Below are 22,950 nucleotides of genomic sequence, written 5' to 3'. Positions count from 1 at the left end.
AAATTAAGTCCTCCAAAGCAGTGGAAGTTTATCCATATAGAGGGCATACTTATAGAGCAAAAGTTCACAAAGATGCACTAAAAAGACTTATCATTGATAGTGCAAGTATGTCAAGGATCACAGCCAGATGGAATACAGTTTTCAAAGTAAGCCCTGTTCGGGAGCTGATAGAGGGGCAAACCCAGGGCCAGGGTTGCCAGCTTTCAGTAAATTTACAAACATTTTGTAAGTGTAATGAAAGTTGGCAACCCTGCCTGGGGCTGAGACATACAACAGATCCCAAGAAAACAAAATATATAAAGCCTAAACATTTTTACCTTAATGCATTCCCAGTATTAAGGTAAAAAAAGTTTAGGCAACAGTATCTCCACCTCAGCCCTCCCCCCCATTATACTTAGCTGAGTCCTCACTCGATTCAGTGCTGTGTCCATCTGTAGCAGCTCTGTCCTCTCTCAGGCTTAGCTGGGGCAGCAGAAGTCCCCAATGCTGCCAGTCAAATTCTATAAAATGAGAGCAGAGGCGGGGCCAAGTCACGTTGTCTTTGCCTACAGATGCAGGCAGCATGGCTCAGGATCGAGCACATACGAGTGCCACCATAGTAAGTGGCTTGCTATGGGAGCACTTGAAGAAGAAGAAGAGGAGCCAGGAGTGCAGGTGGAGGACCTGAGAAGAGGAGGATCAGAGCTGCTCTGTGTAATTTCATTGCAAAGAGCAGGAAAGTACATGTTTGTGAATAAAAATAAAAAAAAAGACTGTACAATCACTTTAGGAGTCTGTGATATTTCTAGTAAATATGGTAGAATATATGTGAATGTCCTACTAATGTATTGATATACAGTATTGCACTGCCCCACAATGTACATTTGTACAATTTTACAGAATTCTGACTTTTATGGTCAGATTGGGAATGTGAATGAGTACAGCTCCTGGCTGAGCCTTCCATCTAATCTTACATGTTTGATCAGCTGCAAGGGTATGGAAGCAAGTCTGGCTGTTCTCTTAAGTCTGTAGATAGCTTAAAGTTCATCCAGGAAAGATAAACTTGCTCACCATAGCTTATTTCCTGCCAGAGTTTAAAGTTCTACTTTGAAGCCAGACCCTTCTGCTTCATAGCATTATTATACAGGATTTACAGTATCTCACGAAAGTGAGTACACCCCTCACATTTGTGTAAATATTTTATTATATCTTTTCATGTGACAACACTGAAGAATGACACTTTGCTACAATGTAAAGTAGCAAATTGGGCCCAAACTGTCAATATTTTGTGTGGCCACCATTATTTCCCAACCCTCTTGGACATGGAGTTCACCAGAGCTTCACAGGTTGCCACTGGAGTCCTCTTCAACTCCTCCATGACGAGATTAAAGACCTTGCGCTCCTCCACCTTCCCTTTGAGGATGCCCCACAGATGCTCAATAGGGTTTAGGTCTGGAGAAATGCTTGGCCAGTCCCTCACCTTTACCCTCAGATTCTTTAGCAAACCAGTGGTCATCTTGGGGGTGTGTTTGGGGTCAGTATCATGTTGGAATACTGCCCTGCGGCCCAGTCTCTGAAGGGAGGGGATCATACTCTGCTTCATTATGTCACAGTACATATTGGCATTCATGGTTTCCTCAATGAACTGAAGCTCCCCAGTGCCGGCAGCACTCATGCAGCCCCAGACCATGAAACTCCCACCACCATGCTTAACTGTAGGAAAGACACACTTGTCTTTGTAATCCTCATCTGGTTGTCGCCACGCACGCTTGACACCATCTGAACCAAATAAGTTTATTTTGATCTCATCAGACCACAGGACATGGTTCCAGTAATCCATGACCTTAGTCTGCTTGTCTTCAGCAAACTGTTTGCAGGCTTTCTTGTGCATCATCTTTAGAAGAAGCTTCCATCTGGTATGACAGCCATGCAGACCAATGTGATGCAGTGTGCGGCATATGGTCTGAGCACTGACAGGCATACCCCCCCACCAGTGGCAGCTGGGGCTCAAAAATTTTTTTTTGGGGGGGGGGGGGGCACAAACAGAAAAAATCTAGTAGGCATTGCTTTGCGGCAAAAAACGCGGCAAAAAAATTGCATGACTTTGAGGTCACAAAAGTGTGAAAGGGGCCTTCAGTAATCAAAGTATAGTGTGCCCCCATCAATGCAGAGTTACTACAGCGTGCCCCCATCAATGCAGAGTTACTACAGCGTGCCCACATTCAATGCAAAGTTACTACAGCGTGCCCCCATCAATGCAGAGTTAATACAGCGTGCCCCCATTCAATGCAGAGTTACTACAGCGTGCCCCCATTCAATGCAGAGTTAATACAGCGTGCCCCCATTCAATGCAGAGTTACTACAGCGTGCCCCCCATTCAATGCAGAGTTACTAAAGCATGCCCCCATTCAATGCAGAGTTACCACAGCGTGCCCCCATTCAATGCAGAGTTACCACAGTATGCCCCCATTCAATGCTGTGACCAGCTTGCCCCCCCATCAATGCAGTGACCAGCGTGCCGTGCCCCCTTCAATGCAGTGACCAGCGTGCCATGCCCCCATCAATGCAGTGACCAGCGTGCCATGCCCCCATCAATGCAGTGACCAGCGTGCCATGCCCCCTTCAATGCAATGACAAGCGTGACGTGCCGCCTTCAATGCAGTGACCAGCGTGCCGTGCCCCCATCAATGCAGTGACCAGTGTGCCGTGCCCCCATCAATGCAGTGACCAGTGTGATGTGCACCCTTCAATGCAGTGACCAGCGTGCCTTGCCCCCTTCAATGCAGTGACCAGCGGGCCGTGCCCCCTTCAATGCAGTGACCAGCGTGCCATGCCCCCTTCAATGCAGTGACCAGCGTGCCGTGCCCCCATCAATGCAGTGACCAGCGTGATGTGCCCCCTTCAATGCAGTGACCAGCGTGTCGTGCCCCCATCAATGCAGTGACCAGCGTGCTGTGCCCCCATCAATGCAGTGACCAGTGCGCCGTGCCCCCATCAATGCAGTGACCAGCGCGCCGTGCCCCCATCAATGCAGTGACCAGCGTGCCGTGCCCCCATCAATGCAGTGACCAGCGTGCCGTGCCCCCATCAATGTAGTGACCAGCGCGCCGTGCCCCCATCAATGCAGTGACCAGCGCGCCGTGCCCCCATCAATGCAGTGACCAGCGTGCCGTGCCCCCATCAATGCAGTGACCAGCGTGCCGTGCCCCATCAATGCAGTGACCAGCGCGCCGTGCCCCCATCAATGCAGTGACCAGCGTGCCGTGCCCCCATCAATGCAGTGACCAGCGTGCCGTGCCCCATCAATGCAGTGACCAGCGTGCCGTGCACCCTTCAATGCAGTGACCAGCGTGCCGTGCTCCCATCAATGCAGTGACCAGCGTGCTGTGCCCCCATCAATGCAGTGACCAGTGTGCCGTGCCCCCTTCAATGCAGAGAGACTTACTTGTAGCAACGGCTTCTCCATAGTCCCCCGGCGTCTCCTCGAGTCCTCCTGCTTCCTCCTCGGCCAATGGCATGCGTTCGCCTTTCGGCCAATCAGGATCCGTGTGACAATAGCAAATTTTCATTCGCTATTGTCACACAATGGGTGGGCTCGGGGCGCACTGCTCTGCGCCCGGGTCCACCCTCTTCTGAAGCCTATTAGAGCCTCTGGCTCTAATCAGGTGACTAAAAAAAATAAAAAATCTGATTGAACTCCATGTGTCCGGCGCCCCGAATGCAGATTTGGGGGCCGGACGCATGGATGGGGGGGGGGGGGGCGGCGTTCCCCATTCACTCCTGAGACCTTGTAACTAACGAGTTACATGACGGCGTGGGAGGGAAAGTGGCTAATTGGGCCCATTATGTACATTTTCACTTAGGGGTGTACTCACTTTTGTTGCCAGCGGTTTAGACATTAATGGCTGTGTGTTGAGTTATTTTGAGAGAACAGCAAATTTACACTGTTATACAAGCTGTACACCCACTACTTTACATTGTAGCAAAGTGTAATTTCTTCAGTGTTGTCACATGAAAAGACATAAAAAATTTACAAAAATATGAGGGGTAAACTAACGTTTGTGAGATACTGTATATTTAAATGAATTTTTCATTTTTATTTCTCATTTTTGATGCTTTCGCTTTAAGCATCAGTATATCACTGCTCATTTACAAATAATAATGTTTTTTGCCAACTTAATTTTCATTGATATATGTCCCCAGGGCAGTACCTGGACCCCAATAATCATTGTATGCCAAATTACTTGCAAATAAGCCTTCAAAATGGGCACTAATGATTTTTTCAGTTCATTTCCCATAGACTTCCATGAGGTTTGTTATTCGGTTCCGAACTTTTGCGATGTTCGAATGTTCTGCCGCGAACCGAACCGGGGGTTGTTCAGCCAATCGCCCATTGTCTATTCTGGACTTATTCTCTGTATAACAGGAGCATAAACTAGTGTTAGGAGTAAAGAGAGGTGACATGAATGAGACAGTGGAATTGCTCTATAGCAGGGGTCTTCAAATTATGGCCCTCCAGTGATTCAGGAACTACAATTCCCATCATGCCTGGTGAAAAGATATAATAAAATATTTACAAAAATGAGAGGGGTGTATTCACTTTTGTGAGATACTGTATATAGCGCCAACAGTTTACGCAGCGCTTTTTAACATAAAGGGGAACAGTACAATTACAATACAATTCAATACAGAAGGAACAGAAGGGCCCTGCTCATGGAGCTTACAATCTAAAGGGAGGGGGAGTTGATACAAAAGGTAAGCATGTAAAACATAGCCATTTAGGGATGGCACTCGGGTATGATACAGCTTTAGAAACATGTCAGATGTTTTTAATCACAATTTCCTCTGAAGGGAAATCTGCTTCAGACAACATAGCTCAATATAAATTATAATCAGTCTAGTTTAATAAATAATTTACAAAAAAGTGGTTGCACTTTAAGTGCTAGAATGTCTGTGGGATCTGATGCAATGGAAAGTTGTTTGTCTTGTCTTGTTTTAAAAACACACATATCAATGATCTGTTATTAAATGGGAGAGTCGGATGATGGACGTGAGTGGGCTGAGTCTTTCCCCTTGGTTGTCCTAGGGAGGATCTATCCCCATTTACCTCCCTTTTTCCCCCAGAGTTGTTGGTACACACCTTTAATGATACTAAAGTGTAGGTAATCGTGTTAAAATGAAATCTGTATAAACTATGTTTAATTAATGAACAAACTATCATTTTATCTAGATTGTATAAAATATTATTTATTGGCTCCTAAGGAAGTGGACCATGACCAGGAAACACGTAGAGCCTCTATGATTACCAGATATGGACAAAGATACAATCTACTGTAAAACTTTGATCAATGTCTGTTTAACAATGTATTGCAATATGAAAATGTTTTTATGTAATTTAAAATGTGTTAATATGAAACTAATAAACATTGTATTTTAAGCATAAATATGCTGTGCCTCAAAAGTGCCAATTCTTTAATCTCCATCAATATTTGATTGATTTGCTGTACAAGGGATGTGGCACTTTAATAATTCCAAAAAACATATTTAGGCGATTTGTTTTAACTCATGAGTAGTGTTGAGCGAACACGGACTGTATTATTCGTGTTCGTACCGAATAATTGGATTTTTTTTACCCGAACACGGACACGGACACTTTACTGTATGTTCGGGTAAAAATCCGTGTTCGGTCGTTTTATTTCCGGGTTTTGCATGCTTTGGCGCTCTTTTCATGGCGGGCTTTCAACAGCCAATCAACAATCGTTTAACTGGTGTGCCTTAAGCCATCCCAGCCATGCCTGCAAATGTCTTAGTAGCTGTGATTGGCCGTCTGAAGCATGTGACCAAGTCTTTATAAGTTCGAGGCAGCCGCCGCAGCAGCGTCATTCTGCTGCTTAGCTAAGGGACAGAGCACACATCAATGTGCTGGCTGCTGATTAGGGAAAGATAGGCAGGAAAAAACCATTTGTGTCCGGATAGAATTGAGGGACAGGTCGGAGTGTTTAGGCAGGGCGAGTTGTAGGCATTTTAGGGATAGAGTCTGCTGAATTATAGGGTCAGTGTCTTCTACAAACTACAATCGATATTGCTGTGTGGGGGGTGGGGTGAATCTGCACTCAATCCTGATCTACGATCTCTTCTCAATCCTGTTAGGGACAGAGTCTGCTGAATTTTAGGGAAACTGTGTTCTACAAACTACAATCGATATTGCTGTGTGGTGTGGGATTGGAGATAGGCAGGTGTCAGTGATCCACATCCATTTTTCTGTGTGTGAGCTGCAGTGAACACAATCTTTTTGGGCTGCAGTGAACACAATCTTTTTGGGCTGCAGTGAACACAATCTTTTTGGGCTGCAGTGAACACAATCTTTTTGGGGTGCAGTGAACAAAATCTTTTTGGGGTGCAGTGAACACAATCTTTGTGGGGTGCAGTGAACAAAATCCTTTGTGGGGTGCAGTGAACACAATCTTTTTGGGGTGCAGTGAACAAAATCCTTTTTGGGGTGCAGTGAACAACATCCTTTTTGGGGTGCAGTGAACACAATCTTTTTGGGGTGCAGTGAACAAAATCCTTTGTGGGGTGCAGTGAACACAATCTTTTTGGGGTGCAGTGAACACAATCTTTTTGGGGTGGAGTGAACAACATCCTTTTTGGGGTGCAGTGAACAAAATCCTTTTTGGGGTGCAGTGAACAAAATCATTTTTGGGGTGCAGTGAACACAATCTTTTTGGGGTGCAGTGAACACAATCTTTGTGGGGTGCAGTGAACACAATCTTTTTGGGGTGGAGTGAACAACATCCTTTTTGGGGTGCAGTGAACAACATCCTTTTTGGGGTGCAGTGAACACAATCTTTTTGGGGTGCAGTGAACACAATCTTTGTGGGGTACAGTGAACAGAATCTTTGTGGGGTGCAGTGAACACAATCTTTGGGGGGTACAGTGAACACAATCTTTTTGGGGTGCAGTGAACACAATCTTTGTGGGGTGCAGTGAACACAATCTTTTTGGGGTGGAGTGAACAAAATCATTTTTGGGGTGCAGTGAACAACATCCTTTTTGGGGTGCAGTGATCAAAATCCTTTTTGGGGTGCAGTGAACACAATCTTTTTGGGGTGCAGTGAACAAAATCCTTTGTGGGGTGCAGTGAACAGAATCTTTGTGGGGTGCAGTGAACACAATCTTTGGGGGGGTACAGTGAACACAATCTTTTTGGGGTGCAGTGAACACAATCTTTGTGGGGTACAGTGAACAGAATCTTTGTGGGGTGCAGTGAACACAATCTTTGGGGGGTACAGTGAACACAATCTTTTTGGGGTGCAGTGAACACAATCTTTGGGGGGTACAGTGAACACAATCTTTTTGGGGTGCAGTGAACACAATCTTTGTGGGGTGCAGTGAACACAATCTTTGGGGGGGTACAGTGAACACAATCTTTTTGGGGTGCAGTGAACAACATCCTTTTAGGGTGCAGTGAACACAATCTTTGTGGGGTGCAGTGAACAACATCCTTTTAGGGTGCAGTGAACACAATCTTTGTGGGGTACAGTGAACAGAATCTTTGTGGGGTGCAGTGAACACAATCTTTGGGGGGTACAGTGAACACAATCTTTGTGAGGTGCAGTGAACACAATCTTTGTGGGGTGCAGTGAACACAATCATTGTGGGGTGCAGTGAACTCAATCTTTGTGGGGTACAGTGAACACAATCTCATACTTCTGAAGATTTGAGGGTGCTGCCTGTTCCATACTCCCCCTACTCCTCATCTAGCCTTTTAGGGGTACAAACAATAGTAATTGGGGCCTAGTGTGGTTGTGTACGTGTGATATACATACACTTTTTTTGGATCATATTTTCTATTCCGCTATTTAATCAAAAACCTTTGGGGATCAGTTAAATTGGGGGATAGTCTGTGTTGGTACGTGTGAGAGAGATCCACCTTTCCAAGTTGTTGGGGTTCATCTCATACTTCTGAAGGTTTGAGGGTGCTGCCTGTTCCATACTCCCCCTACTCCTAGCCTTTTAGGGGTACAAACAATAGTAATTGGGGCCTAGTGTGGTTGTGTACGTGTGATATACATACACTTTTTTTGGATCATATTTTCTATTCCGCTATTTAATCAAAAACCTTTGGGGATCAGTTAAATTGGGGGATAGTCTGTGTTGGTACGTGTGAGAGAGATCCACCTTTCCAAGTTGTTGGGGTTCATCTCATACTTCTGAAGGTTTGAGGGTGCTGCCTGTTCCATATCCCCCCTACTCCTCATCTAGCCTTTTAGGGGTACAAACAATAGTAATTGGGGCCTAGTGTGGTTGTGTACGTGTGATATACATACACTTTTTTTGGATCATATTTTCTATTCCGCTATTTAATCAAAAACCTTTGGGGATCAGTTAAATTGGGGGATAGTCTGTGTTGGTACGTGTGAGAGAGATCCACCTTTCCAAGTTGTTGGGGTTCATCTCATACTTCTGAAGGTTTGAGGGTGCTGCCTGTTCCATACTCCCCCTACTCCTCATCTAGCCTTTTAGGGGTACAAACAATAGTAATTGGGGCCCAGTGTGGTTGTGTACGTGTGATATACATACACTTTTTTTGGATCATATTTTCTATTCCGCTATTTAATCAAAAACCTTTGGGGATCAGTTAAATTGGGGGATAGTCTGTGTTGGTACGTGTGAGAGAGATCCACCTTTCCAAGTTGTTGGGGTTCATCTCATACTTCTGAAGGTTTGAGGGTGCTGCCTGTTCCATACTCCCCCTACTCCTCATCTAGCCTTTTAGGGGTACAAACAATAGTAATTGGGGCCCAGTGTGGTTGTGTACGTGTGATATACATACACTTTTTTTGGATCATATTTTCTATTCCGCTATTTAATCAAAAACCTTTGGGGATCAGTTAAATTGGGGGATAGTCTGTGTTGGTACGTGTGAGAGAGATCCACCTTTCCAAGTTGTTGGGGTTCATCTCATACTTCTGAAGGTTTGAGGGTGCTGCCTGTTCCATACCCCCCCTACTCCTCATCTAGCCTTTTAGGGGTACAAACAATAGTAATTGGGGCCTAGTGTGGTTGTGTACGTGTGATATACATACACTTTTTTTGGATCATATTTTCTATTCCGCTATTTAATCAAAAACCTTTGGGGATCAGTTAAATTGGGGGATAGTCTGTGTTGGTACGTGTGAGAGAGATCCACCTTTCCAAGTTGTTGGGGTTCATCTCATACTTCTGAAGGTTTGAGGGTGCTGCCTGTTCCATACCCCCCCTACTCCTCATCTAGCCTTTTAGGGGTACAAACAATAGTAATTGGGGCCTAGTGTGGTTGTGTACGTGTGATATACATACACTTTTTTTGGATCATATTTTCTATTCCGCTATTTAATCAAAAACCTTTGGGGATCAGTTAAATTGGGGGATAGTCTGTGTTGGTACGTGTGAGAGAGATCCACCTTTCCAAGTTTTTGGGGTTCATCTCATACTTCTGAAGATTTGAGGGTGCTGCCTGTTCCATACCCCCCCTACTCCTCATCTAGCCTTTTAGGGGTACAAACAATAGTAATTGGGGCCTAGTGTGGTTGTGTACGTGTGATATACATACACTTTTTTTGGATCATATTTTCTATTCCGCTATTTAATCAAAAACCTTTGGGGATCAGTTAAATTGGGGGATAGTCTGTGTTGGTACGTGTGAGAGAGATCCACCTTTCTAAGTTGTTGGGGTTCATCTCATACTTCTGAAGGTTTGAGGGTGCTGCCTGTTCCATACCCCCCCTACTCCTCATCTAGCCTTTTAGGGGTACAAACAATAGTAATTGGGGCCTAGTGTGGTTGTGTACGTGTGATATACATACACTTTTTTTGGATCATATTTTCTATTCCGCTATTTAATCAAAAACCTTTGGGGATCAGTTAAATTGGGGGATAGTCTGTGTTGGTACGTGTGAGAGAGATCCACCTTTCCAAGTTGTTGGGGTTCATCTCATACTTCTGAAGGTTTGAGGGTGCTGCCTGTTCCATACTCCCCCTACTCCTCATCTAGCCTTTTAGGGGTACAAACAATAGTAATTGGGGCCTAGTGTGGTTGTGTACGTGTGATATACATACACTTTTTTTGGATCATATTTTCTATTCCGCTATTTAATCAAAAACCTTTGGGGATCAGTTAAATTGGGGGATAGTCTGTGTTGGTACGTGTGAGAGAGATCCACCTTTCCAAGTTGTTGGGGTTCATCTCATACTTCTGAAGGTTTGAGGGTGCTGCCTGTTCCATACTCCCCCTACTCCTAGCCTTTTAGGGGTACAAACAATAGTAATTGGGGCCTAGTGTGGTTGTGTACGTGTGATATACATACACTTTTTTTGGATCATATTTTCTATTCCGCTATTTAATCAAAAACCTTTGGGGATCAGTTAAATTGGGGGATAGTCTGTGTTGGTACGTGTGAGAGAGATCCACCTTTCCAAGTTGTTGGGGTTCATCTCATACTTCTGAAGGTTTGAGGGTGCTGCCTGTTCCATACCCCCCCTACTCCTCATCTAGCCTTTTAGGGGTACAAACAATAGTAATTGGGGCCTAGTGTGGTTGTGTACGTGTGATATACATACACTTTTTTTGGATCATATTTTCTATTCCGCTATTTAATCAAAAACCTTTGGGGATCAGTTAAATTGGGGGATAGTCTGTGTTGGTACGTGTGAGAGAGATCCACCTTTCCAAGTTGTTGGGGTTCATCTCATACTTCTGAAGGTTTGAGGGTGCTGCCTGTTCCATACTCCCCCTACTCCTCATCTAGCCTTTTAGGGGTACAAACAATAGTAATTGGGGCCTAGTGTGGTTGTGTACGTGTGATATACATACACTTTTTTTGGATCATATTTTCTATTCCGCTATTTAATCAAAAACCTTTGGGGATCAGTTAAATTGGGGGATAGTCTGTGTTGGTACGTGTGAGAGAGATCCACCTTTCCAAGTTGTTGGGGTTCATCTCATACTTCTGAAGGTTTGAGGGTGCTGCCTGTTCCATACCCCCCCTACTCCTCATCTAGCCTTTTAGGGGTACAAACAATAGTAATTGGGGCCTAGTGTGGTTGTGTACGTGTGATATACATACACTTTTTTTGGATCATATTTTCTATTCCGCTATTTAATCAAAAACCTTTGGGGATCAGTTAAATTGGGGGATAGTCTGTGTTGGTACGTGTGAGAGAGATCCACCTTTCCAAGTTGTTGGGGTTCATCTCATACTTCTGAAGGTTTGAGGGTGCTGCCTGTTCCATACCCCCCCTACTCCTCATCTAGCCTTTTAGGGGTACAAACAATAGTAATTGGGGCCTAGTGTGGTTGTGTACGTGTGATATACATACACTTTTTTTGGATCATATTTTCTATTCCGCTATTTAATCAAAAACCTTTGGGGATCAGTTAAATTGGGGGATAGTCTGTGTTGGTACGTGTGAGAGAGATCCACCTTTCCAAGTTGTTGGGGTTCATCTCATACTTCTGAAGGTTTGAGGGTGCTGCCTGTTCCATACTCCCCCTACTCCTCATCTAGCCTTTTAGGGGTACAAACAATAGTAATTGGGGCCTAGTGTGGTTGTGTACGTGTGATATACATACACTTTTTTTGGATCATATTTTCTATTCCGCTATTTAATCAAAAACCTTTGGGGATCAGTTAAATTGGGGGATAGTCTGTGTTGGTACGTGTGAGAGAGATCCACCTTTCCAAGTTGTTGGGGTTCATCTCATACTTCTGAAGGTTTGAGGGTGCTGCCTGTTCCATACTCCCCCTACTCCTCATCTAGCCTTTTAGGGGTACAAACAATAGTAATTGGGGCCTAGTGTGGTTGTGTACGTGTGATATACATACACTTTTTTTGGATCATATTTTCTATTCCGCTATTTAATCAAAAACCTTTGGGGATCAGTTAAATTGGGGGATAGTCTGTGTTGGTACGTGTGAGAGAGATCCACCTTTCCAAGTTGTTGGGGTTCATCTCATACTTCTGAAGGTTTGAGGGTGCTGCCTGTTCCATACCCCCCCTACTCCTCATCTAGCCTTTTAGGGGTACAAACAATAGTAATTGGGGCCTAGTGTGGTTGTGTACGTGTGATATACATACACTTTTTTTGGATCATATTTTCTATTCCGCTATTTAATCAAAAACCTTTGGGGATCAGTTAAATTGGGGGATAGTCTGTGTTGGTACGTGTGAGAGAGATCCACCTTTCCAAGTTGTTGGGGTTCATCTCATACTTCTGAAGGTTTGAGGGTGCTGCCTGTTCCATACCCCCTCTACTCCTCATCTAGCCTTTTAGGGGTACAAACAATAGTAATTGGGGCCTAGTGTGGTTGTGTACGTGTGATATACATACACTTTTTTTGGATCATATTTTCTATTCCGCTATTTAATCAAAAACCTTTGGGGATCAGTTAAATTGGGGGATAGTCTGTGTTGGTACGTGTGAGAGAGATCCACCTTTCCAAGTTGTTGGGGTTCATCTCATACTTCTGAAGGTTTGAGGGTGCTGCCTGTTCCATACTCCCCCTACTCCTCATCTAGCCTTTTAGGGGTACAAACAATAGTAATTGGGGCCTAGTGTGGTTGTGTACGTGTGATATACATACACTTTTTTTGGACCATATTTTCTATTCCGCTATTTAATCAAAAACCTTTGGGGATCAGTTAAATTGGGGGATAGTCTGTGTTGGTACGTGTGAGAGAGATCCACCTTTCCAAGTTGTTGGGGTTCATCTCATACTTCTGAAGGTTTGAGGGTGCTGCCTGTTCCATACTCCCCCTACTCCTCATCTAGCTTTTTAGGGGTACAAACAATAGTAATTGGGGCCTAGTGTGGTTGTGTACGTGTGATATACATACACTTTTTTTGGATCATATTTTCTATTCCGCTATTTAATCAAAAACCTTTGGGGATCAGTTAAATTGGGGGATAGTCTGTGTTGGTACGTGTGAGAGAGATCCACCTTTCCAAGTTGTTGGGGTTCATCTCATACTTCTGAAGGTTTGAGGGTGCTGCCTGTTCCATACCCCCCCTACTCCTCATCTAGCCTTTTAGGGGTACAAACAATAGTAATTGGGGCCTAGTGTGGTTGTGTACGTGTGATATACATACACTTTTTTTGGATCATATTTTCTATTCCGCTATTTAATCAAAAACCTTTGGGGATCAGTTAAATTGGGGGATAGTCTGTGTTGGTACGTGTGAGAGAGATCCACCTTTCCAAGTTTTTGGGGTTCATCTCATACTTCTGAAGATTTGAGGGTGCTGCCTGTTCCATACTCCTCCTCCTACTGCTCAACCATCCTTTTAGGGGTACAAACAATAGTAGTTGGGGCCTAGTGTGGTGGTGTACGTGCGAGATACATACACTTTCTTTTTGATCATATTTTCTATTCCGCTATTCAATTAAAACCTTTGGGGATCAATTCAATTGCGAGATAGTCTGTGTCGGTACGTGTGAGATCCACCTTTCCAAGTTGTTGGGGTTCATCTCATACTTCTGAAGATTTGAGGGTGCTGCCTGTTCCATACTCCTGCTCCTACTGCTCAACCATCCTTTTAGGGGTACAAACAATAGTAATTGGGGCCTAGTGTGGTTGTGTACGTGCGAGATACATACACTTTTTTTGATCATATTTCCTATTCCGCTATTCAATAAAAACCTTTGAGGATCAATTGAATTGCGGGATAGTCTGTGTCGGTACGTGTGAGATCCACCTTTCCAAGTTTTTGGGGTTCATCTCATACTTCTGAAGATTTGAGGGTGCTGCCTGTTCCATACTCCTCCTCCTACTCCTCATCCATCCTTTTAGGGGTACAAACAATAGTAATTGGGGCCTAGTGTGGTTGTGTACGTGCGAGATACATACACTTTTTTTGATCATATTTCCTATTCCGCTATTCAATAAAAACCTTTGAGGATCAATTGAATTGCGGGATAGTCTGTGTCGGTACGTGTGAGATCCACCTTTCCAAGTTTTTGGGGTTCATCTCATACTTCTGAAGATTTGAGGGTGCTGTCTGTTCCATACTCCTCCTACTCCTCATCCATCCTTTTAGGGGTAGAAACAATAGTAATTGGGGCCTAGTGTGGTTTTGTACGTGCGAGATACATACACTTTTTTGGATCATATTTCCTATTCCGCTATTCAATAAAAACCTTTCTAGGGCAAGATCTTAAATTACAGAAATATGAGGAGACCGTCAAATAAGGGCCGTGGCCTGGGTCGTGGTGCTGCTGGTAGAGCTCCTGTTGCAAGGAGAGGACGTGGTCGATCTGTGCCAGCTACACGCACAAGTGAAACACCTTCCTCAAGTGTGAGTAGGCGACAGAACCTGCATCAGTATTTGGTAGGGCATCAAACGCCCCTAGAAGTGATGAGGCCAGAACAAGTTGAGGCGATAGTAGATTGGTTTGCTGCTGACAGTGCCTCCAGTTCCTTCACATTGTCTCCCACCCAGTCTACTGCAGAAAGGTCAGAGTTGGCACCTGCAGCCAATGTCCAACCGTCTTTCACCTCACCCCCTTGCAAATCAGGCCAGCAGTCTGAGCCCCAAGCCATACAGCAGTCTCTTATTCTTTTTGAGGACTCTGTCAGCAGGGTTTCCCAGGGCCATCCACCTAGCCCTGCCCCAGAAGTGGAAGAGATTGAGTGCAGCGATGCCCAACCACTTATTTCTCAAGATGAGTACATGCAAGGATCATCGCAGCACGTCTCCGATGATGACGAAACGCAGGTGCCAACTGCTGCGGCGTTCAGCATTGTGGAGACCGACAAGGAGGGCAGGGGTGAAGACTGGGTGGAAGATGATGTGGAGGACGATGAGGTCCTCGACCCCACATGGAATGAACGTCATGCAGGTGACCTGAGTAGTTTGGAGGAAGAGGCGGTGGTCGCACAGAGCCACCAGCACAGCAGAAGAGGGAGCAGGGTGCAGAAGTGGAGCGGCCGTGCCCTAGACACTACGCCCGCTACTGCCCAACGCAGCAAGGGAACGAGCGCACCAAAGTCAGCTCAAAGGAGTTCTCTAGCGTGGAAGTTCTTTAGAAAATGTGCTGATGACAGGACACGAGTGGTTTGCACCCTGTGCAATCAGAGCTTGAAGCGAGGCATAAACCTTCTCAACCTGAGCACAACCTGCATGATCAGGCATCTAAGTGCAAAGCACGAGCTGCAGTGGAGTACACACCTTCAAAACCAAGAAACGTCTCTGGCTCATCCTGCTTCCTCTTCTGCTGCAGTCTCGGCCGCTCCAGCCACATCTGTAGTGATACCGGCACCTGCCACCCCGCAAACAGACGATCTGTCAGCAACACCACCACCTGGGTCACCAACAACCATCTCCACAATGTCCCGTGGAAGCGTTCAGCTTTCCATCTCCCAAACACTTGAGAGGAAGAGGAAGTACCCCCCTACCCACCCGCGATCCCTGGCCCTGAATGCCAGCATTTCAAAATTATTGGCCTTTGAAATGCTGTCATTCCGTCTGGTAGAGACGCACAGTTTTAAAAACCTTATGTCGGTGGCTGTCCCACAGTACGTCGTGCCCAGCCGCCACTACTTTTCCAGGCAAGCCATCCCTTCCCTGCACAACCAAGTGGGGGAAAATATCAGGTGTGCACTGCGCAACGCCATCTGTGCCAAGGTCCACCTAACTACGGATACGTGGACCAGTAAGCACGGTCAGGGGCGTTATATCTCCCTAACGGCACACTGGGTAAATGCAGTGGCGGATGGGCCTGAGGCGGATAGCAATTTGGCGCATGTCCTTCCACCACCGAGGATTGCAGGGCGCTTCAGTTTGCCTCCTGTTCCTAACTCCTCCTACTCCGCTTCCTCATCCTCTACCGCCTCCTCATCCGGACAGCGTAACACCTTCACCACCAACTTCAGCACGGCCAGGGGTAAACGACAGCAGGCAGTTTTACAACTTGCCTGTTTGGGGGACAAACCACACACCGCGCAGGAGTTGTGGAGGAGCATGGAACAGCAGACAAATGAGTGGTTGCTGCCAGCGAGCCTCAAGCCCGGCCTGGTGGTGTGCGATAACGGGCGAAATCTCATAGCAGCTCTGGGCCTAGCCGGTTTGACGCACATCCCTTGCCTGGCGCATGTGCTGAATTTGGTGGTGCAGAGGTTCCTTAAAAACTACCCCGATATGTCAGAGCTGCTGCAGAAAGTGCGGGCCGTTTGTGCGCACTTTCGGCGTTCTCACCCTGCTGCTGCTCGCCTGGCAGCGCTGCAGCGTAACTTCGGCCTTCCCGCTCACCGCCTCATATGTGACGTGCCCACAAGGTGGAACTCCACCTTGCACATGCTGGAAAGACTGTGCGAGCAGCAGCAGGCCATAGTGGAGTTTCAGCTGCAGCACGCACGCGTGAGTCGCTCTGCGGAACAGCACCACTTCACCACCAATAACTGGGCCTCCATGCGAGACCTGTGTGCCTTGTTGCGCTGTTTTGAGTACTCCACCAACATGGCCAGTGGCAATGACGCCGTTCTCAGCTTAACTATCCCACTTCTATGCCTCCTTGAAAAAACAATTCGGGCGATGATGGAAGAGGATGTGGCACAGGATGAGGAGGAGGAGGAGGATGAAGAGGTAACATTTCCAAGGCTTTCAGGGCAGTCATTCGCAAGGGGCTCCGAGGGTGGGTTCCTGCACACGCAAACGCCAGGGACGCAATTGTCCAGCAGGGGCACAGTTCTGGAGGATGAGGAGGATGAGGAGGAGGAGGAGCTGGAGGAGGAGATGGAACCATGTTCACAGCAGGGTGGCACCCAGGCCAGCTCATGGCCATCACTGGTGCGTGGCTGGGGGGATACAGAGGACACGGACGATACACCTCCCACAGAGGACAGCCTTTCGTTGCCTCTGGGCAGCCTGGCACACATGAGCGATTACATGCTGCAGTGTCTCCACAACGACCGCCGAGTTGCCCACATTCTAACTTGTGCTGATTACTGGGTGGCCACGCTGCTGGATCCCCGTTACAAGGACAACGTACCGTCCTTAATTCACTCACTGGAGCGCGATCGCAAGATGCGCGAGTACAAGCGCACGCTGGTAGACGCCATGCTGCTGGCATTCCCATCTGACAGCGGGGCCACAGTGGAAGCACAAGGCAGAGGAGGAGGAGGAGGAGGTCGCCAACGCAACCAGGGCACCGCCAGCACCTCAGAAGGCAGGGTTAGCATGGCCGAAATGTGGAAAAGCTTTGTCAGCACGCCACAACAAACAGCAGCACCAGCAGCTCAGATGGAACGTCTTAGCAGGAGGCAGCATTTTACCAACATGGTGGAGCAGTATGTGTGCACACGCCTACATGTAGTGAATGACGGGTCTGCCCCCTTCAACTTCTGGGTCTCCAAATTGGGCACATGGCCTGAGCTTGCCCTTTACGCCTTGGAGGTGCTGGCGTGCCCTGCAGCCAGTGTATTATCTGAACGGGTATTTAGCACGGCTGGGGGCGTTATAACAGACAAGCGCAGCCGCCTGTCCAGAGACAATGTGGACAAGCTCACGTTCATTAAAATGAACCAGGCATGGATCCCACGGGACTTTTCCGTACCTTATGCAGAATAGCAATGGATACCGACCTTACCCACCCATTGTTCCATTTTTGCTCTTTCTCACTCTTTTGGGGTGTACCCTCATTTAAAATTTTTGAAAAGAAGCAGTGTTGGCTACCTCGTCCTCCTCCTCAGGGCCAGATTAATGTAGGGGCTATTGGAGCTGCAGCTCCAGGCCCCTACCTTTTATATAGGCCCCGGGTTGGCCATATTCACTGTTACCGCTCTTCTGTCACTTGTAAACACAGAAGTCTGGCTTCTATGCTCGCTTCCCCAGGCAGCACCCTCAGAACCTCCCCACACAGCGTGAAGGCCGGACAAGGAGGGACAGTTGGCGATGCATGGATGTGTTTATGGGCTTCAGAGACAGCATCCCATGTTGAATTAGGCATGCATGGCTGCACCCTTCCTCCTCTGGGTGCATGGCAAGGCACGGCCCTTAAGGCCCTTCAAAATCCTCAGCACCAAGCCCATGATGCTGTTAATCCGGCCCTGGTCCTCCTCCACCGCCGCTTCCACCTACACCGCCCATAGGTGTGCGCAGCCTATTGCATTAAGGTGTGCACCCCAAAGTTGAAATACACATGCATGTGTTTGCCAGCAGGGAGAGTAATGTATCGGGGCCATGTACCTGTAGGCAAGGAGAAATAGAGCAGAGCAGGTCCCAGGGAGATCTTTCCCATCTCCTCACTGGCAATGCTATGTGCCCTAGGTGATTAGGGTGTGCCCAGGCACACCCAGCACACCCTGTGCGCACGCCTATGTCACCGCCACATCCACCACCACCTCAACCTCCCTCCTACTCCATATGGGCCTCGTCCTTCAGAGATGAAGAAGAACATTGTTTTATTTTTCTGTTTTTTTTTGTTGTTTTAAGTTATTTCCCTATCCACATTTGTTTGCAGAGCACTTGCCATGCTCTTAATTACGTTTTGCTGCCATTTGCAGCACTCTAGCCCTTTCCTTTGGTGTTTTAGAGCCATTTTAGTGCCTTAAAGTTCGGGTCCCCATTGACTTCAATGGGGTTCGGTGTCCGGGAAAAGTTCGGTAAAAGTCCGGGACACGGACCCGGACTTTTTTTTAAAGTTCGGCCGAACCCGTCGAACACGGACATCTAGGTGTCCGCTCAACCCTACTCATGAGAACATGCAGTATTGACTACAGTACAGATAAGGGTGCCATGAAAAAAATCGAAAAGGGCTGATTACTTTGGAAACATGCTGTAAGATGAGTTTTATTTTTGGTGCAACAATTTACATGCCTAGGGGGAGAAATACCCAAGAATAGAAAATATGTTTTACCAAATTTTAGCTAGGAATGTGTACAATTTAGAATGCAATAGTTTCACATACTGACCAATATAACAACAATAAAAAAAAATGGTCACTTCCCCCACCTATAACTGGTCTTAACAGAAATGAGCACTGGAAGGGCAAACATATTGTTGTTGTTATATTGGTCAGGCAACGCACTGACACCTTTGCTGCCATTGTGCAATGTGCTGGGTGTTCAGTGTGACCCTGCGCCTTTAAGGAGGGGTGGGCTCCCTCCAGTCACCTGTCCTCCATCTATCCATCAGAATACATGTGCTCCCACTGTGGAGACTCTTTAAAGGTAGAGTTAGGGTCTGCAGATATCAGGGTGCCTTGCCATGGCCTGCAGCTTATGCATGTGTTTGCAAATGTGTGCAAATAAACCCCTGTTTTTAACTCATACTATTAGACTGGTTAATTTGGTTGGTCGCAGGCTGGTTGATAAGTTGTGACTGGAAACTCCTTAGCTTATTTTTACATTAGTGTCACTACTGGTAACATAAGGCGATAACTGAACCCTATAGAAGTTGCACAGGCAGTCCAACTCCTCCAGGATGACACATCAATACGTGCCATTTCCAGAAGGTTTGCTGTGTCTCTCAGCACAGTCTCAAGAGCATAGAGGAGATTCCAGGAGACAGGCAGTTACTCTAGGAGAGCTGGACAGGGCTGTAAGAAGGCCCTTTACCCATCAGCCGGACCAGTATCTGCTCCTTTGTGCAAGGAGGAACAGGATGAGCACTGCCAGAGCCCTACAAAATGACCCCCAGTAGGCCACTCGTGTGAATGTCTCTCACCAAACAATCAGAAACAGACTCCATGATGGTGGCGTGAGGGCCCGACCTCCTCTAGTGGGCCCTGTGCTCACTGCCTGGCATCGTGGAGCTCGATTGGCATTTGCCAGTGAGCACCAGAATTGGCAGTTCCACCCCTAGCGCCCTCTGCTTTTCGCAGATGAGAGCAGGATTACCCTGAGCACATGTGACAGATGTGAAACGGTCTGGAGAAACCGTGGAGAACGTTATGCTGCCTGTAACATCATTCAGCATGACCGGTTTGGTAGTGGGTTAGTAATGGTCTGGGGAGGCATATCCATGGAGGGACGCACAGACCTTTACATGCTACACAATAGCACCTTAACTGCCATTAGGTTTCAGGATGAAATCCTTGGACCCCTTGTCAGACCTTAGGCTGATGCAGTGGGTCCTGGGTTCCTCCTGGTGCACGACAATGCCTGGCCCCATTTGACGAGAGCATGCAGCCAGTTCCTGTAAGATGAAGGAATTGTTACCATTGAATGGCCTCCACTCTCGCCTAGCCTAAATCCAATAAAACACCTCTGGGGCATTATGTTTTGGGCCATCCGGCACCACCAGGTTGCACCACAGTCTGTTCAGGAGCTCAGTGATGGTCTGGTCCAAATCTGAGAGGAAATACACTAGTACACCATCTGTCATCTCATTAGGAGCATGCCCCGACATTGTCAGGCATGCATACAAGCACATGGGGGCCAAACAAAGTACTAAGTACCATTTTGAGTTGCTGCGATAACATTTTCACTTTGATTTTCAGGGTGTCTTTGAATTCAGTCCTTTGTAGGTTGATCATTTTAATTTCCATCAAACGATGTGGCATCCTTTCCTTTCTAACACATTACCTAGTCCATATCAGTATAGATATTTAGCATGATATTTTTCCCCATTGAGATCTGATATGTTTTCAAAGTGTTCCTTTAATTTTTTTGAGCAGCATTCAATAGCCATAGCCATTGTAGCCAATTTGAATATTCCTTGTACTTGTCTTACTTCAGTTATTTATAATTGGCTGCTATGGATTACTGAATGCTACATTTGGTGCTTTGCTCCTTGCACTGTTTATTGAATAAGGTATATAATGTTTCTACATATATCCCCTTACATGGATGAACACTTGAAATGGCACATTTTTGGAAGTTCCATCACATGATGACTTTTAACGTAATCTACTTGAAATGCATTGTATGTGTTAGTCATGAGAATGTGTAATATTAGTTGAAAGGCTGTTATGAAAACACTTGAAAGGTTGTCTGGTTTGTAAAAACAACGAAAGCAATTAATTGTTCTGGGAAACTGTTGTCGCTTAAAGGAGATATACAGTCAAAGCTCGTATGGATCACGGGAATGCAGTTTGTTCTGCACTCCTGTGACCTGTTTTCAACAGACAGTGGGCTTAAATCGGTCCAGGCACGGACCGACAATAGGCCTGGACCGACAACAGGCTCAGCCTCTCAGCGAGCCGCTGAGAGCCTGAACCGGCCGCTCCGCCCCTCCACAGCTCAGCGCTCCAATGAGCAAGGAGGAGGCAGAGCGGAGAGGTGCTGACTGACAGTCACCCGATCTCTGCTCGGGGAGCTGTCAGAACCAAGCGATCAGCGGTGTTCGATCGCTGGGTTCTCAGTGCAGAGGAGCCGGGGGACAGATGCAGCATCCACCTAAGGTAAGTATAAATGCGAGAAAAAAACAAACCCCAAACTTCTCTTTTAACTTGACCCTGCAACACTGGAAACATTATCCAGCACATACATTAATATATTTTTTTTCAATTAGCTGAAGCTGAATTTACTTCAATTATTCAATCATTTTACATTTTTGTATTCCAGTATATTTTATAAATATAGACAGCATTACAAATTAACCAGTTGCCGACTGCCCACCGCAGAAATACTGCGGCAGGGCGGCTCGGCTGAGCAAAATCACGTACTGTATATCTACGTGATTTTGTGCACGCGGTCTCGGCGACGTGTGCGCCACCGAAGCCGCGCTCCTACTGTGATTGGACACAGTGGGGGGCGGGCTGCGGGAGGAGCGGCGGCGATTGCCACCGGCTTCCCGCTATCATCAGAGAAACTGACAGAAGACCCGCCTGCTTATGTAAACAAAGCAGACGGGTCTTCTGTCACACAGGCAGAGAGAGATCAGGAGAGTTTTAGCTAAGCTAAAAATCCAATATCTCTGTGTCGGTCACAGAGCCCATCCACCCCACAGTCAGTAAGCATTGTTAGGCATACATTAACCCCTTTGATCACCCCCAGTGTTAACCCCTTCCCTACCAGTGTAATTTATACATTAACAGTGCATATTTTTTAGCACTGATCACTGTATTATTGTCATTGGTCCCCAAAAACTGTCAAAAATGTCAGTTAGGGGTCCGATTTGTCTGCCGCAATGTTGCAGTCCCGCTAAAAATCGCCGATCACCACCATTACTAATAACAATAAAAAAATTAATAAAAAGTCGAAAATCTATGATGTATGGATAATGTTTGATATTATGTATATGTAGACACTTTGAAATATACTGTATTTTTCTATCTAGAAAGTGAGGCCTGTTTAATCCTGTTATCCTTCTGTGTGTCCTGGGGAAGCAAATCTGTGAAATTGTTGACGCGCAGGGGCTCACTTATCCATCACAATGAAATGAAAATTGGCAGTAATTGGCCACGTTGGGCTGAACTCTGTTTAGATGCGAATATATGTTTTTGATTGTGTCTATTCATGTAGAAAAGTATTTTTATGTTTTCTATGTATAATAAAATATAGATTTTTTTATAATTCCTTGTGGACCAAGTTGCCTATCAAGTCTGAATTTTGGGGTTTGTTGTGCTTTCCAATTAGAATAAACTGATGTGGCAAAGGAGTGATTTCAGTAATTTTATATGCATTTTTAGTAAATGCAGGTTCACAAAGCTGTGCTTTACTTAATTTTTTGTCTATATAAATCAATCAGTATATCTTCAAAAAAAGTGTATGTCAGGGAAAAATAATAAAAAAAAACATTCAGTACATCTCTGCAATACATACAGGTTTCCACAAGTTTTATCCATTTTAAAATGCTACAAGTACAACAAAATACCTGTGGAATTGCTTTAAAAACTTTCTGTTTGGGCTGACAGCATAGGGCCTTTGCCAAGCTGAAATCCTAACCATATTCTATAGCACCATTTTCAACTGGGGTGCCACAGCACCCTGGGGTGCCGTCTTGGGTATTTGGGATACAGTGGCAAAAGACACACAAAATTGCCCCAA

The sequence above is a fragment of the Pelophylax lessonae genome (assembly GCF_965119305.1).
Source record: "Pelophylax lessonae genome assembly, chromosome: 9".
NCBI classification, from domain to species: Eukaryota; Metazoa; Chordata; class Amphibia; order Anura; family Ranidae; genus Pelophylax; species Pelophylax lessonae.
This window is presented reverse-complemented; position numbering follows the sequence as displayed.